Below are 13930 nucleotides of genomic sequence, written 5' to 3' on the forward strand. Positions count from 1 at the left end.
CTGGGCTATTAGATGGAGTTAATGTACTTTCCCATATTCTTCTTCCTAAGTACAACTATGATGCCTAGAAAGTATATATGACACAAATAGAAGAAGATTCTGAAAGGTGGATAGAAGGCAGATTGGCTAAGGCTTTTGAGACCCTAGAAAAAATACAGTGGTGAGTTCTCTAGATTTTTTTTTTCACTAGTATATTCCAAACCTGGAAATGAAGAAGCCATCAAGCCAGAAATGCCAATGCATAAAGATAACCTCACCAAAGATTTCGATCTAAATGATCTGTAAAGGGACAGACAAGCAAAACAGAAATTTTATATTATACCACTATACACAAATCAAACATCACAAAAAATATCTGTGGCCCCATCTTCCATTGCAAATCAAACATCACAAAAAATATCTGTGGCCCCATCTTCCATCTAGTAAGGATGGAAGGGAGAGCCTAGATTTCTACTCTTTCCAGGCTGTAATAAGGTGCTTCAGTGCCCTATTTTTATATTTCAGAGAGGTTAAAAAAAAAGGGAGCCAGAAATTTCAGTGCCACCAGGTGATAACTGCCCTCTGCAAGGTCAGTGGAGACCAGTGGGGAACCTAAATTTTTACCTACACCTGACAGTGAAAAGGCACCTCTTCTAGTCCTGCCTGAGTTAGTGTCAAGAGGTCAGGTTTCAAAGGTCAGGATACTTATCAGCACACAGTGATAAACAGCTCCCATCTTGGTCAATAGAAGTTCTAAATGAATATAGAAAAAAATATTTATGAAAATTAGAAAGAGGGTGAGTAGAAGGGACATAAAGGAAGGTAATATTTCTATACTTGTTATGAAATAGTAAATGACAATATCTATGGACTATTATAAGTTATGTATATATAATGTGTAGAGTAACCACTAAAAACTCTTAGAAAGCAATAACCTCAGAAACACTGTAGATAACTCAAAATGATATTTAAAAAACTGAGAAAGGTATAGAGATTCTAAATGTGTATATACCATACAATTGTATTACAAAATATGTAAAGCAAAAGCTGATGGAATTGAGAGGAGAAAAAGAAAAATCTGCAATTACAGTTAGAGACAGAAATATCCTCTCTCAACAACTGATAGAAAAACTGGAGAGAAAACCAATAAGTATACAGAAGAATTCAATAGCATTATCAATCAACAGTATTTAATCCACATTTATAGAAAAGTATACCCTAGGACAGAAGAATTTACATGATTTTCAAGTGTCCCTCAAACATGTATATCAGTATAGACCATATCCTTGATTATAAAGCAGTCAATAATTTTAATTGAAACAGTTCAGAGTACAGCATAATATAAGCAAACCAGAAGTAAATTGATAACAAAACAATAACATAAAAATTCCAAAACACTTAGAATCTAAACAACACACTTCTAAATGATACATAGTAAAAGAGTAAGTCTTAAGGGAAATTTTTTTAATGTTACATTTTACTGAATGAAAATTTTAAAAAACATTCTATCAAAATTCATAAACTGCTGTAAAAGCAGTGCCAAGAGGAAATTTTTAGTACTAAATAATACACTATGAAAGAAGAAGTGTCAAATAGACACTATCTAAAATTGAAAATTTAAAGAAACTATCTAAAATTGAAAAATAAAGAGTAAAATAAATGCAAAGCAAACAGAAAGAAGGAAATAATGAAGGTAAGGGAAGGAATAAATGAAGTTGAAAACAGCAAAACTATAGAGAAACTCAATGGAGCAAATAGCTATTTCTTTGAAAAGATCAATAAAATTGCAAACTTCTTTGCAAGAATGAAAAAGAAAAAGTAGAAGCAAAAATTTACAATATCAAGAATAAAATGGTTGGTCTAATCCAAGATGGTCTAATAGAGATGCTGTGCATTCATCTCCTTCTCCACAAAGAAAAACTAAAGTAATGGGTGGATAGATGAATTTTGAGGTGAGGGACCATAGGAAAATGCTGGAAATCAGCAAAAAAGGTAATGTAATCTTGTAAGAATATGAGACCCAGGATGACAACATAGAAAGAAAATCAAATTCCCCCAGCAACTCCAATCCCAAGCTGGAGATGGGCAGAATCAAATTCCCCCAGCAATTGATGCTCCCGAGCTGGAGATGGGAAAAGGTAAGTACCAGCAAACTCTATTAGTGTAGATGTGGGCCATTCCTAGCTACTGGAAAATTTTAGTCATCACAGGCTTGAAGTCCAATTAAGAAAGAAGCCTATAGTCTGCACAATTGCTTTACTTTGGAAAAGGACCATACGTTGTCTCCCCATTAACTCCAGAGCTCAGGATAGAGTAGCTAGTTGTCATCTAAAGAAGTGAGCTATTGTTCCAATTCCTACTTCCCTAGAAGCCAGATAACCCTGCATATTTTTATCTCTAGGACCCCAGCGAAATTCTACTAGACTGGCTTGAAGGGTCACAGCCCAATAAACCCAATTTAACCCAGGAGAGTAACTAGTCCCCATCACCAAAGTCTGCTCAGATTCCTCCAATTCAGGGGATAAGAATTCCAAAACAGATAGGAATGGGGGGTGTTTCCCTCAAATTCCAAGAGACAAAAATCTTTGTCTTCTGAGGTGAAAGGGAGTGCTGAGAGAGAAAGCTGGTACCCACGTTGCTCATGCCATCTCCTTTCCTTTGGCCATGATGCATTATTTGATATTCCTTAATGATGAAATTGGGGTTAACCACTATACTATTTACATGGTCTCCCCTTCTTCTTCTTATCACATTTTGGTGCACTACAGAAGAGGAAGGGAGGAACACCTTGTCTCCAGATACCTTTGTACCCTTTAGAAATGAAAAAATAAATAAATAAAAAATTTCAAGAGAAAAACAAGGAATTCATTATCATCAGACTGGCTTTACAAAAGGTGGTGTGAGAGTCCTATATACAGAAGAATATGAAAGATAACAGCCACCTTCAAAACACATGACAGTGTAAAACCCACTGGTAGGGTATACACATGCACATACACACAGAAGAAATAAAAAAAAAAAAAAAACAATGATTATCAGTACAATAAACCACCAAAGATGAACAAGAAGATAGGAAGAATAGAACAAACAACAATCAAAACAAATTTTTACAAAAATTTAGATGACTAAGTATATATCTAGAAGAAGCTTGAATGAAAATGGACTAAATTCTCTAAGTAAAAGATGAAGACCCTCTGAAAGTGTATAAAATAAGACATAATGAGATATTGTCCATTAGAATCTCACTTCACCAGTAAACACACACATAAACTAAAAGTAAAAAGATGAAAAAAATGTATACAATACAAATGGATCCCAAAGTAAGCAGGAGTAGCTACTCTTAGATTAGACTTGAACACAGAAACCATAAAAAAATATGGAATGTCACTATATAACAATCAAGGGAAGGTAAGATTGAATAAGAAGATGTAACAACTCTAAAAGTACAAGCACCCACTTCCATAACATCCAATTGAACAGAGATGAACAGAGATGCAAAAATTACCAAAAAAAATTAGCAAACTGAGTTTAACAGCACACTAAAATATTATTTGTCATGATCAAGTGAAATTTATCCCAGAGATCCAAGTACAGTTTACATCAATGTGATGTGATGATATATACATCAATTAATATAATACATCATATTGACAAAATGGTAAATAAAAATCATGTGATCATGCCAGTTGATGATCCTAGAAGAAAAAGCATCTGATAAAATTCAATATCTATTCATGATGGCAACTTTGAACAAATTGGGTATAGAAGGATCTCAACGTAATAAAGTTTTTAAAAATGTTTTTATTAGTGTGTTATATCATACAAAATATTTAGGTTTATTCTGACATAATCATATATGTATGGAATATAATTTGTTCCATTTTGTTCCCAGTACTTCCTCTTTCCTTCCTCTTCTCCCATTCTGTTTTCCTTCCTCTGTTCTACTAGTCTTTCTTCTATTTATTCATAAATTTTTAAAATTGATGCTTTACAGATACACATAAAGGTCAAATTTACCGTGTATTCATATATACATGGCATAATTTGGTCAATTTCATTCTGTAGTTTCTCCCTCTTCTTATCCATCCTCCCTCCCCTTCTTCTCCTCCACTGATCTCCCTTTTATTTTTATAGGATCTCCTCACTTTTCCTCTTATCTTGCTCTAACTTCCACATAGGAAGTTAACATTTGACCCTTATCTCACACATTCATAGCCTTTATCATCCTGAATGGGAGAAATCTGAAAACATTTTCTTTAAGATTTGGAAGAAAACAAGGGTGTCCCCTCTTACCACTCTTATTCAATACCGTATTGGTAATTTTAACCAGCAGAATCAGGCAAGAAAAATAAAACAAAAGGCATACAAATAGTAAGGGATGAAGTCCAACGACCTCTGTTTCAGAAAAACCTAAAGACTATAACCAAAAGACTGTAAGAACTGATAAATTAATTCAGTAAAGTAGCAGGACACAAAGTAAACATACAACAATTAATAGATTTTCTACATACAATAATGAGTTTTCTAAGAAAGAAATATGAAAGCATTCCTGTTTACAATAACTACAAGTAAAATAACAAAATTAACCACTTAGGAATAAACTTGACCAAGGAAGTGAAAGACATTTAAAATAGAAATCACAAAATATTAACAAAAAAAATTGAAAAAGACATAAAATGATGGAAAAAGCTCTCAAGTTCAGGGGTTAGAAGAATTGATATCATTAAAATGTCCATATTTCCCAAGAGACCTACAGAATCAATGCAATCTCATCAAAATACCTGTGTCGTTCTTCCCAGAATTAGGGAAAAAATCCTAAACTGCAAATGCAAAGCACAAGAGACCCTGAATAACCAAAGCAATTTTGAATGTGAAACTGGTGGCCCCACAATACCTGATTTCAAGGCATACTGCAGAGTCATAACGAATAAAATAGCATGGTGCTGATATAAAAACAAAGACCAAGGAAACAGTATAGAAATCACAGAAATAAACCCATATATCTACATTCAACTGATTCTTGGACAAAGTTGCCAAATATGCACATTAGAAAAGAGACAGTCTTTTCAATGAATAGTGCTATAAAAACTGGATATCCATCTCTTACCACGTACAAAAATAAACTAAAAATTAATTGAAGATCTTAGTGCTGGAGTTGCAGCTCAGGGGTAGAGCACTTGTCCAACCCATGTGAAGCCCTGGGTTCAATCCTCAGCACCATATAAAAATTTTAAAAAATTAATTTTTTAAAAAATAAATAAGTGTATTATGTCCATTCACAACTAAGTGTATATATATATATATATATATATATATATATATATATATATTTAATCAAAGATCTAAATTTAAAACCTTAAACTATAAAATTACTAGAACAAAATATAAGGGAAGCACACCAGTACACTGTTATAGGTAATGATTTTTTGGGGGGTATGACTCCCAAGTCACAAGAAACAAAAACAAAAATAAACAAGTTGAAATACTTCAGACTAAAAAAAGTCTGTACAATAAAGCAAATGTCAATGGAGTGAAGAGACAACTCACAGAAAGGAAATACTGGCCTACATTCATCTGCCAAAGAATTTCTATTCAGAACATATAAGTAACTCAAAGAACTTAACAACAAGAATCCAAATAATTGAATCAAGAGGTGGGCAAATTATCTAAATAAACACTTTTCAATAGAAGAAATACTAATGGCCAAGAAATATGTGGAAAAAATCCTTAATAACAGTAGTCACCAGGGAAATGCATATCAAAACAATGAGATATCATATCACCGCAGTTGGAAAATCCATTACCAAAACAACAACAAAAAAAACACAAATGGTGCTGAGGATGTGAAGAAAAAAAGCACTCATAAACTTTTGTTAGAAATGTAAGTTTTGTAGTCATAATGGAAAACAGTATGGAGGTTCTTCAAAAAATTAAAAATATAAGGGCTGGGGCTGAGGCTGGGGCTCAGTGATAGAGCTTTTGCCTGGCATGCATAAGGCACTGGGTTTGATCCTCAGCACCACATAAAAATAAAATAAAGGTATTGTGTCTAGATGCAACTAAATATATATATATATATATATATATATATATATATATATATATATATATATATATTTCAGTTGTTCCACTTTTGAGTATATATCCAAAGAAAATGAAATCAGCATGATCAAGAGGTATTTTGCATGTTCAAGCTGCACTATTCCCAACTGCTAAAATATGGAATCAAAACAGGTGCCTATCAGTGGATGCCTGGCTAAAGAAAATATATAATTTGTATACCCAATAAAATATTATTCAGCCACAAAAAAGAATAAATCTTGTCATTTGCTGAAAGATGAATGTAACTGGAGAAAATTATGTTAAGTGATATAAAACTGACACCGAAGTACAAGTATCACATGTTCTCTCTCATACGTGGAAGCTAAGAATGTCAACTTGAATGCAGAAGGATAATTACTAAAGGTTGAGAAGAGTGGTATGTAGCTAGAGGGAGGCTGGATTTGATTAGTATACACTGCATGCATGTGTTGACATATCAATTGAACCTCATTAACAATTTTAATTAATACATGTAAATCAACAAAATAAAATGTTTAAAAAGACTAAAATAATGGATATCACTAAAGATTGTATGAATATCAAAAAATAATGAATGCATACAATAGACATCTCCATAAAGGAAGAATTAACAACTTAGATGAAATGTGCCAATCCCTCCAAAAACAACTAGCAAACAGATCCAATATAAAATAGATAACTTGTATATGCCTATAACTATTAAGGAAATGGATTTCATAATTTAAGAACTCAAAATAGAAATCTCCAGGTCCAGAGGGTTTTACTAGTGAATGTTATCAAATATTTAAATAATCAGGCCCAACTATATGCAAATTTTTTTTAAATTTTTTATTGTTGGCTGTTCAAAACATTACATAGTTCTTGATATATCATATTTCACACTTTGATTCAAGTGGGTTATGAGCTCTCATTTTTACCCCATATACAGATTGCAGAATCACATCAGTTACACATCCATTGATTTACATATTGCCATACTCTTGTCTGTTGTGTTCTGCTGCCTTTCCTATCCTCTACTATCCCCCCTCCCCTCCCCTCCCCTCTTCTCTCTCTGCCCCCTCTACTGACATTCATTTGTCCCCCTTGTATTATTTTTCCCCTTCCCCTCACTTCCTCTTGTATGTACTTTTGTATAACTCTGAGGGTCTCCTTCCATTTCCATGCAATTTCCCTTCTCTCTCCCTTTCCCTCCCACCTCTCATCCCTGTTTAATGTTAATCTTCTTCTCATGCTCTTCGACCCTACTCTGTTCTTAGTTACTCTCCTTATATCAAAGAAGACATTTGGCATTTGTTTTTTAGGGATTGGCTAGCTTCACTTAGCATAATCTGCTCTAATGCCATCCATTTCCCTGTAAATTCTATGATTTTGTCATTTTTTAATGCAGAGTAATACTCCATTGTGTATAAATGCCACATTTTTTTTTATCCATTCATCCATTGAAGGGCATCTAGGTTGGTTCCACAGTCTTGCTATTGTGAATTGTGCTGCTATGAACATCGATGTAGCAGTGTCCCTGTAGCATGCTCTTTTTAGGTCTTTAGGGAATAGACCGAGAAGGGGAATAGCTGGGTCAAATGGTGGCTCCATTCCAAGCTTTCCAAGAAATCTCCATACTGCTTTCCAAATTGGCTGCACCAATTTGCAGTCCCACCAGCAATGTACAAGTCTTTTCCCCACATCCTCGCCAGCACTTGTTGTTGTTTGACTTCATAATGGCTGCCAATCTAACTGGAGTGAGATGGTATCTTAGCGTGGTTTTGATTTGCATTTCTCTGACTGCTAGAGATGGTGAGCATTTTTTCATGTACTTGTTGATTGATTGCATGTCCTCCTCTGAGAAGTGTCTGTTCAGGTCCTTGGCCCATTTGTTGATTGGGTTGTTTGTTCTCTTATTGTCTAATTTTTTGAGTTCTTTGTATACTCTGGATATTAGGGCTCTATCTGAAGTGTGAGGAGTAAAGATTTGTTCCCAGGATGTAGGCTCCCTATTTACCTCTCTTATTGTTTCTTTTGCTGAGAAAAAACTTTTTAGTTTGAGTAAGTCCCATTTGTTGATTCTAGTTATTAACTTTTGTGCTATGGGTGTCCTATTGAGGAATTTGGAGCCCGACCCCACAGTATGTAGATCGTAGCCAACTTTTTCTTCTATCAGACGGCATGTCTCTGATTTGATATCAAGCTCCTTGATCCATTTTGAATTCACTTTTGTGCATGGCGAGAGAAAGGGATTCAGTTTCATTTTGTTGCATATGGATTTCCAGTTTTCCCAGCACCATTTGTTGAAGATGCTATCCTTCCTCCATTGCATGCTTTTATCAAATATAAGGTAGTTGTAGTTTTGTGGATTGGTTTCCGTGTCCTCTATTCTATACCATTGGTCCACCCGCCTGTTTTGGTACCAGTACCATGCTGTTTTTGTTACTATTGCTCTGTAGTATAGTTTGAAGTCTGGTATCGCTATACCGCCTGATTCACACTTCCTGCTTAGCATTGTTTTTGCTATTCTGGGTCGTTTATTTTTCCATATGAATTTCATGATTGCTTTCTCTGTTTCTACAAGAAATGCCGTTGGGATTTTGATTGGCATTGCATTAAACCTATAGAGAACTTTTGGTAATATCGCCATTTTGATGATGTTAGTTCTGCCTATCCATGAACAGGGTATATTTTTCCATCTTCTAAGATCTTCTTCTATTTCTCTCTTTAGGGTTCTGTAGTTTTCATTGTATAAGTCTTTCACCTCTTTTGTTAGGTTGATTCCCAAGTATTTTATTTTTTTTGAAGATATTGTGAATGCAGTGGTTGTCCTCATTTCCATTTCAGAGGATTTGTCGCTGATATACAGGAATGCCTTTGATTTATGCGTGTTGATTTTATATCCTGCCACTTTGCTGAATTCATTTATTAGCTCTAATAGTTTCTTTGTAGAGCCTTTTGGGTCTGCTAGGTATAGAATCATGTCATCTGCAAATAGTGATAATTTAAGTTCTTCTTTTCCTATTTTGATGCCTTTAATTTCTTTCGTCTGTCTAATTGCTCTGGCCAGTGTTTCGAGAACTATGTTGAACAGAAGTGGTGAGAGAGGGCATCCCTGTCTTGTTCCAGATTTTAGAGGGAATGCCTTCAATTTTTCTCCATTCAGAATGATGCTAGCCTGAGGCTTAGCATAGATTGCTTTTATAATATTGAGGTATGTTCCTGTTATCCCTAGTTTTTCTAGAGTTTTGAACATAAAGGGATGCTGTACTTTGTCGAATGCTTTTTCCGCATCTATCAAGATGATCATATGGTTCTTATTTTTAAGTCTATTGATGTGGTGAATAACATTTATTGATTTCCGTATATTGAACCAGCCTTGCATCCCAGGGATGAATCCTACTTGATCATGGTGCACAATTTTTTTGATATGTTTTTGTATCCGATTCACCAGAATTTTATTGAGGATTTTTGCATCTAGGTTCATTAGAGATATTGGTCTGTAGTTTTCTTTCTTTGAAGTGTCTTTGTCTGGTTTAGGTATCAGGGTGATGTTGGCCTCGTAGAATGAATTTGGAAGTTCTCCCTCTTTTTCTATTTCTTGAAGTAGCTTGAAAAGTATTGGTATTAGTTCCTCTTTAAAGGTTTTATACAACTCTGCTGTATACCCATCCGGTCCTGGGCTTTTCTTAGTTGGTAGTCTTTTGATGGTTTCTTCTATTTCCTCAATTGATATTGGTCTGTTTAGGTTGTCTATATCCTCCTGACTCAATCTGGGCAGATCATATGACTTAAGAAATTTATCTATGCCTTCACTATCTTCTAATTTATTGGAGTATAAGGATTCAAAATAATTTTTGATTATCTTCCGTATTTCTGAAGTGTCTGTTGTGATATTGCCTTTTTCATCCCGTATGCTAGTAATTTGAGTTCTCTCTCTTCTTCTCTTCGCTAGCATGGCTAAGGGTCTGTCGATTTTGTTTATTTTTTCAAAGAACCAACTTTTAGTTTTGTCAATTTTTTCAATTGTTTCTTTTGTTTCGATTTCATTAATTTCAGCTCTGATTTTAATTATTTCTTGCCTTCTACTTCTTTTGCTGTTGTTTTGCTCTTCTTTTTCTAGGATTTTGAGATGAAGTATGAGATCATTTATTTGTTGGTTTTTTTCTTTTTTTAAGGAATGAACTCCAAGCAATGAATTTTCCTCTTAGAACTGCTTTCAATGTGTCCCATAGATTCCGATATGTTGTGTCTGTGTTTTCATTAATCTCTAAGAATTTTTTAATTTCCTCCTTGATGTCTTCTATAACCCATTGATCATTCAGTAACCTATTGTTCATTCTCCAAGTGATGTATTCTTTTTCCTTCCTTCTTTTATCGTTGATTTTCAGTTCCATTCCATTATGATCAGATAGGATGCATGGTATTATCTCTACTCCTTTATATTGTCTAAGAGTTTCCCTGTGACATAATATATGATCTATTTTTGAGGAGGATCCATGTGCTGCTGAGAAAAAAGTGTAACTGCTTGATGTTGGGTGGTATATTCTATATATGTCAATTAAGTCTAGGTTATTAATTGTGTTATTGAGTTCTATAGTTTCCTTATTCAACTTTTGCTTGAAAGATCTGTCCAGTGGTGAGAGAGGTGTGTTGAAGTCTCCCATGATTATTGTATGGTGGTCTATTAGACTCTTGAACTTGAGAAGAGTTTGTTTGATGAACATAGCTGCACCATTGTTTGGGGCATATATATTTATGATTGTTATGTCTTGTTGGTGTATGGTTCCCTTGAGCAGTATGTAGTGTCCCTCTTTATCCCTTTTGATTAACTTTGGCTTGAAATCTATTTTATTTGATATGAGTATGGACACTCCTGCTTGTTTTCGAAGTCCATATGAGTGATATGATTTTTCCCAACCTTTCACCTTCAGCCTATGTATGTCTTTTCCTATCAAATGCATCTCCTGTAGGCAGCATATTGTTGGGTCTTGTTTTGTGATCCATTCTACTAGCCTGTGTCTCTTGATTGGTGAGTTTAAGCCATTAACATTTAGGGTTATTATTGAGATATGGGTTGTTCTTCCAGCCATATTTGTTTATTTATGTTACTAAACATGGTTTGTTTTCCTCTTTGATTATTTCCCCCCCTTTACTGTCCTACCTCCCACTGTTGGTTTTCATTGTTATTTTCCATTTCCTCTTCCTGTAATGTTTTGCCAAGGATGTTTTGAAGAGATGGTTTTCTAGCTGCAAATTCTTTTAACTTTTGTTTATCGTGGAAGGTTTTAATTTCATCTTCCATCCTGAAGCTTAATTTCGCTGGAAACAGAATTCTTGGTTGGAACCCATTTTCTTTCAGTGTTTGAAATATGTTATTCCAGGATCTTCTAGCTTTCAGAGTCTGTGTTGAAAGATCAGCTGTTATCCTGATTGGCTTACCCCTAAATGTGATCTGCTTCCTTTCTCTTGTAGCTTTTAAAATTCTCTCCTTATTCTGTATGTTGGGCATCTTCATTATAATGTGTCTAGGTGTGGGTCTCTTATGATTTTAAAAATATGGAACGCTTCACGAATATGCGTGTCATCCTTGCGCAGGGGCCATGCTAATCTTCTCTGTATCGTTCCAATTTTAGTATATGTGCTGCAGAAGCGAGCACTATATGCAAAATTTTTTAGAAAATATATAAGAAAGAATATTTTCCTGTGCATTTATTATGAAAATACAAAACAAAAATAAATGGAAACGAAAATAATACTGAAGGTCAATTTCCCTCATAATAGTTGCAAAAATCTTTTAAAATGTTAACAAATAGAATTTGGCAATATATTAAAAGAAGCATACAGCACAGTTAAGAAGTGTTTGTTGTGGGGATGTAAAACTTGTTCAATACTAAAAAAGCAAACAACTTAATTCTCCATATGAACAAACTAAATCATGAAAATCAAGTGATCATATCAATATGTCCAGCAAAAAAATTGATAAAATTGAATAGTCATTTATGATAAAACTTCCCAGAGATTTTAGGATGAGAGTGGAATATCCTCAACTTAAAAAAAAAGACATCTACAAAAGCCTATAGCTAACGTTATTTCTAATATTGAAAGACTGAATGCTTTACCCCTAAAATAAAGAGTAAGACAATGTCTATCTCCCCCTTTTAGTGCTGGAAATTCTACAATTAAAACAAAAAGGAAAAAGAAAATAAAAGACAAACAATTAAGAAAGGAGGAAATGAAAGCTGTCCCTATTTGAAGATTATATGATGACCTACATTGAACATAACCAATAATCTAGAGAAAATTCCTAGAACTAAGAAGCTAATTCAGCAAGATCCCAGAATGTAAGATGAACTACTGTACTTTAATGTATGAAAAATGTATTTTGTACTTATTCTATTAGCAATGATCTAAACAATTTTTTTTAAAAAAATAATGTTGATAATCATTTAAAGAAATGAAATAGCTGTAAACTTAACAAAACAAGTCTGCTGAAACTATAAAATGCTGATAAAGGAAATCAGAAAAAACCTCAATAAATGGAGAAGCCTACTGAACTTATGGATGGAAAATTTCACCTAGCAAAGATACAAATTTCTATATACATATTCAAAGAAATTCCTAACAAAATCCCAGAAGTGATTTTTGCATATATGGATAAGCTTATTCTAAATTCTTCTGGAAAGTAAAACAACTAGAATAAAAACAATTTTTGGAAGAATATTAAAATAGGAAATATGCATTTGCCTGATTTTAAGATTTATTATAAAGCTGATTATAAGATTAATTATATAGCAAGACTGGGATAGAATAAAAATATGAAAACATATTTAAAAATATGATCAACTGATTTTTTAACAAAGTTGGTCATCTATATACATGTTAAAAAATTTAAGATGTGACTTAAGTCTCACATTTTATACATACACAAAAAATAACTCAAAATGAATTAGAGACATAGTATAAAGACAAAAACCAAAGACCAATGGATGGTATAATAAACTTATTTTATTTTTAACTGACAAATCATATTGTATACATTCTTGGGGTACAATGTATGTTTTGATTAAATATATATACATTATGGAATTTTAAATCAAGCTAGTTAACTTATCAACTCACCTACTTACCCTATTTTGTGGTAAAAACATTTACAATCTACTCTCTTGGCAATTTTGAAATATATAATATTTTAAATTGCACTTTTAGTCTTGGATTATAGGGTTTTGTTACATTTATCTACAAGGAATAAGTCTATAAAATAGTTAATTATGTCAACAAATAATTACATAAGTGGAAACTACACAGGATACCTTAGAAGTTCGATTACACATATACACTGTGTTTTAAGATTTATTTAGAATTTGTGAATTAGTATTTTTACAATGCAGAACTCTCTTTTGGATTCACCATGACAAACAGCAGTTTTTTGTTTTGTTTTCATTTCCTTACTTTATGACACTGATAGTTGTTATTGCGTTTGTTAATGTACACTGAGCACAAGGCACAAAACTCAGTACCAGACCCAGACTTAGGAAAACAGAGCAACTTACTCACGTACTCATCCTAAATCAAATGAAAACAAACTGTATATCCCCAGCATTACTCTCTGCCACCCTCCTTTTTTTTTTTTTTTTTTTTTTGAATGTAAGAGGATGTAACTTCACAGAAAAGCACATGCCCTAAATAACAGAAAATTCAACAAAATTTATGAAATTAAAGAGTCTGAGCCTGATAATTACATAAATAAATGTTTGGAAGCAAGTTGTCTGGACAACAGATAACCCTCCTGATTGCAATTTTATAAAATCCAGCTAGTGCAAAGTTAGTATCCTAAGACTAGAGTTTCATAACTACACAAGCCTCTTTTTGGCCGCCTTCCAACACTCTG

The 13930-nt window shown here is 33.5% G+C and overlaps 1 non-coding gene across 1 annotated transcript; it reads right to left on the reverse strand.

Moving 5' to 3' along the window:
• Positions 1 to 11592: 11592 nt before the first annotated feature.
• LOC114081748 (U6 spliceosomal RNA) lies at positions 11593 to 11699 on the reverse strand. The gene has a single exon (XR_003580851.2). It is a non-coding gene; the product is annotated as a U6 spliceosomal RNA (small nuclear RNA).
• Between the last annotated feature and the right edge of the window lie 2231 nt (positions 11700 to 13930).

The sequence above is a fragment of the Marmota flaviventris genome, chromosome 1 (assembly GCF_047511675.1).
Source record: "Marmota flaviventris isolate mMarFla1 chromosome 1, mMarFla1.hap1, whole genome shotgun sequence".
In the NCBI taxonomy this organism is placed as follows: domain Eukaryota; kingdom Metazoa; phylum Chordata; class Mammalia; order Rodentia; family Sciuridae; genus Marmota; species Marmota flaviventris.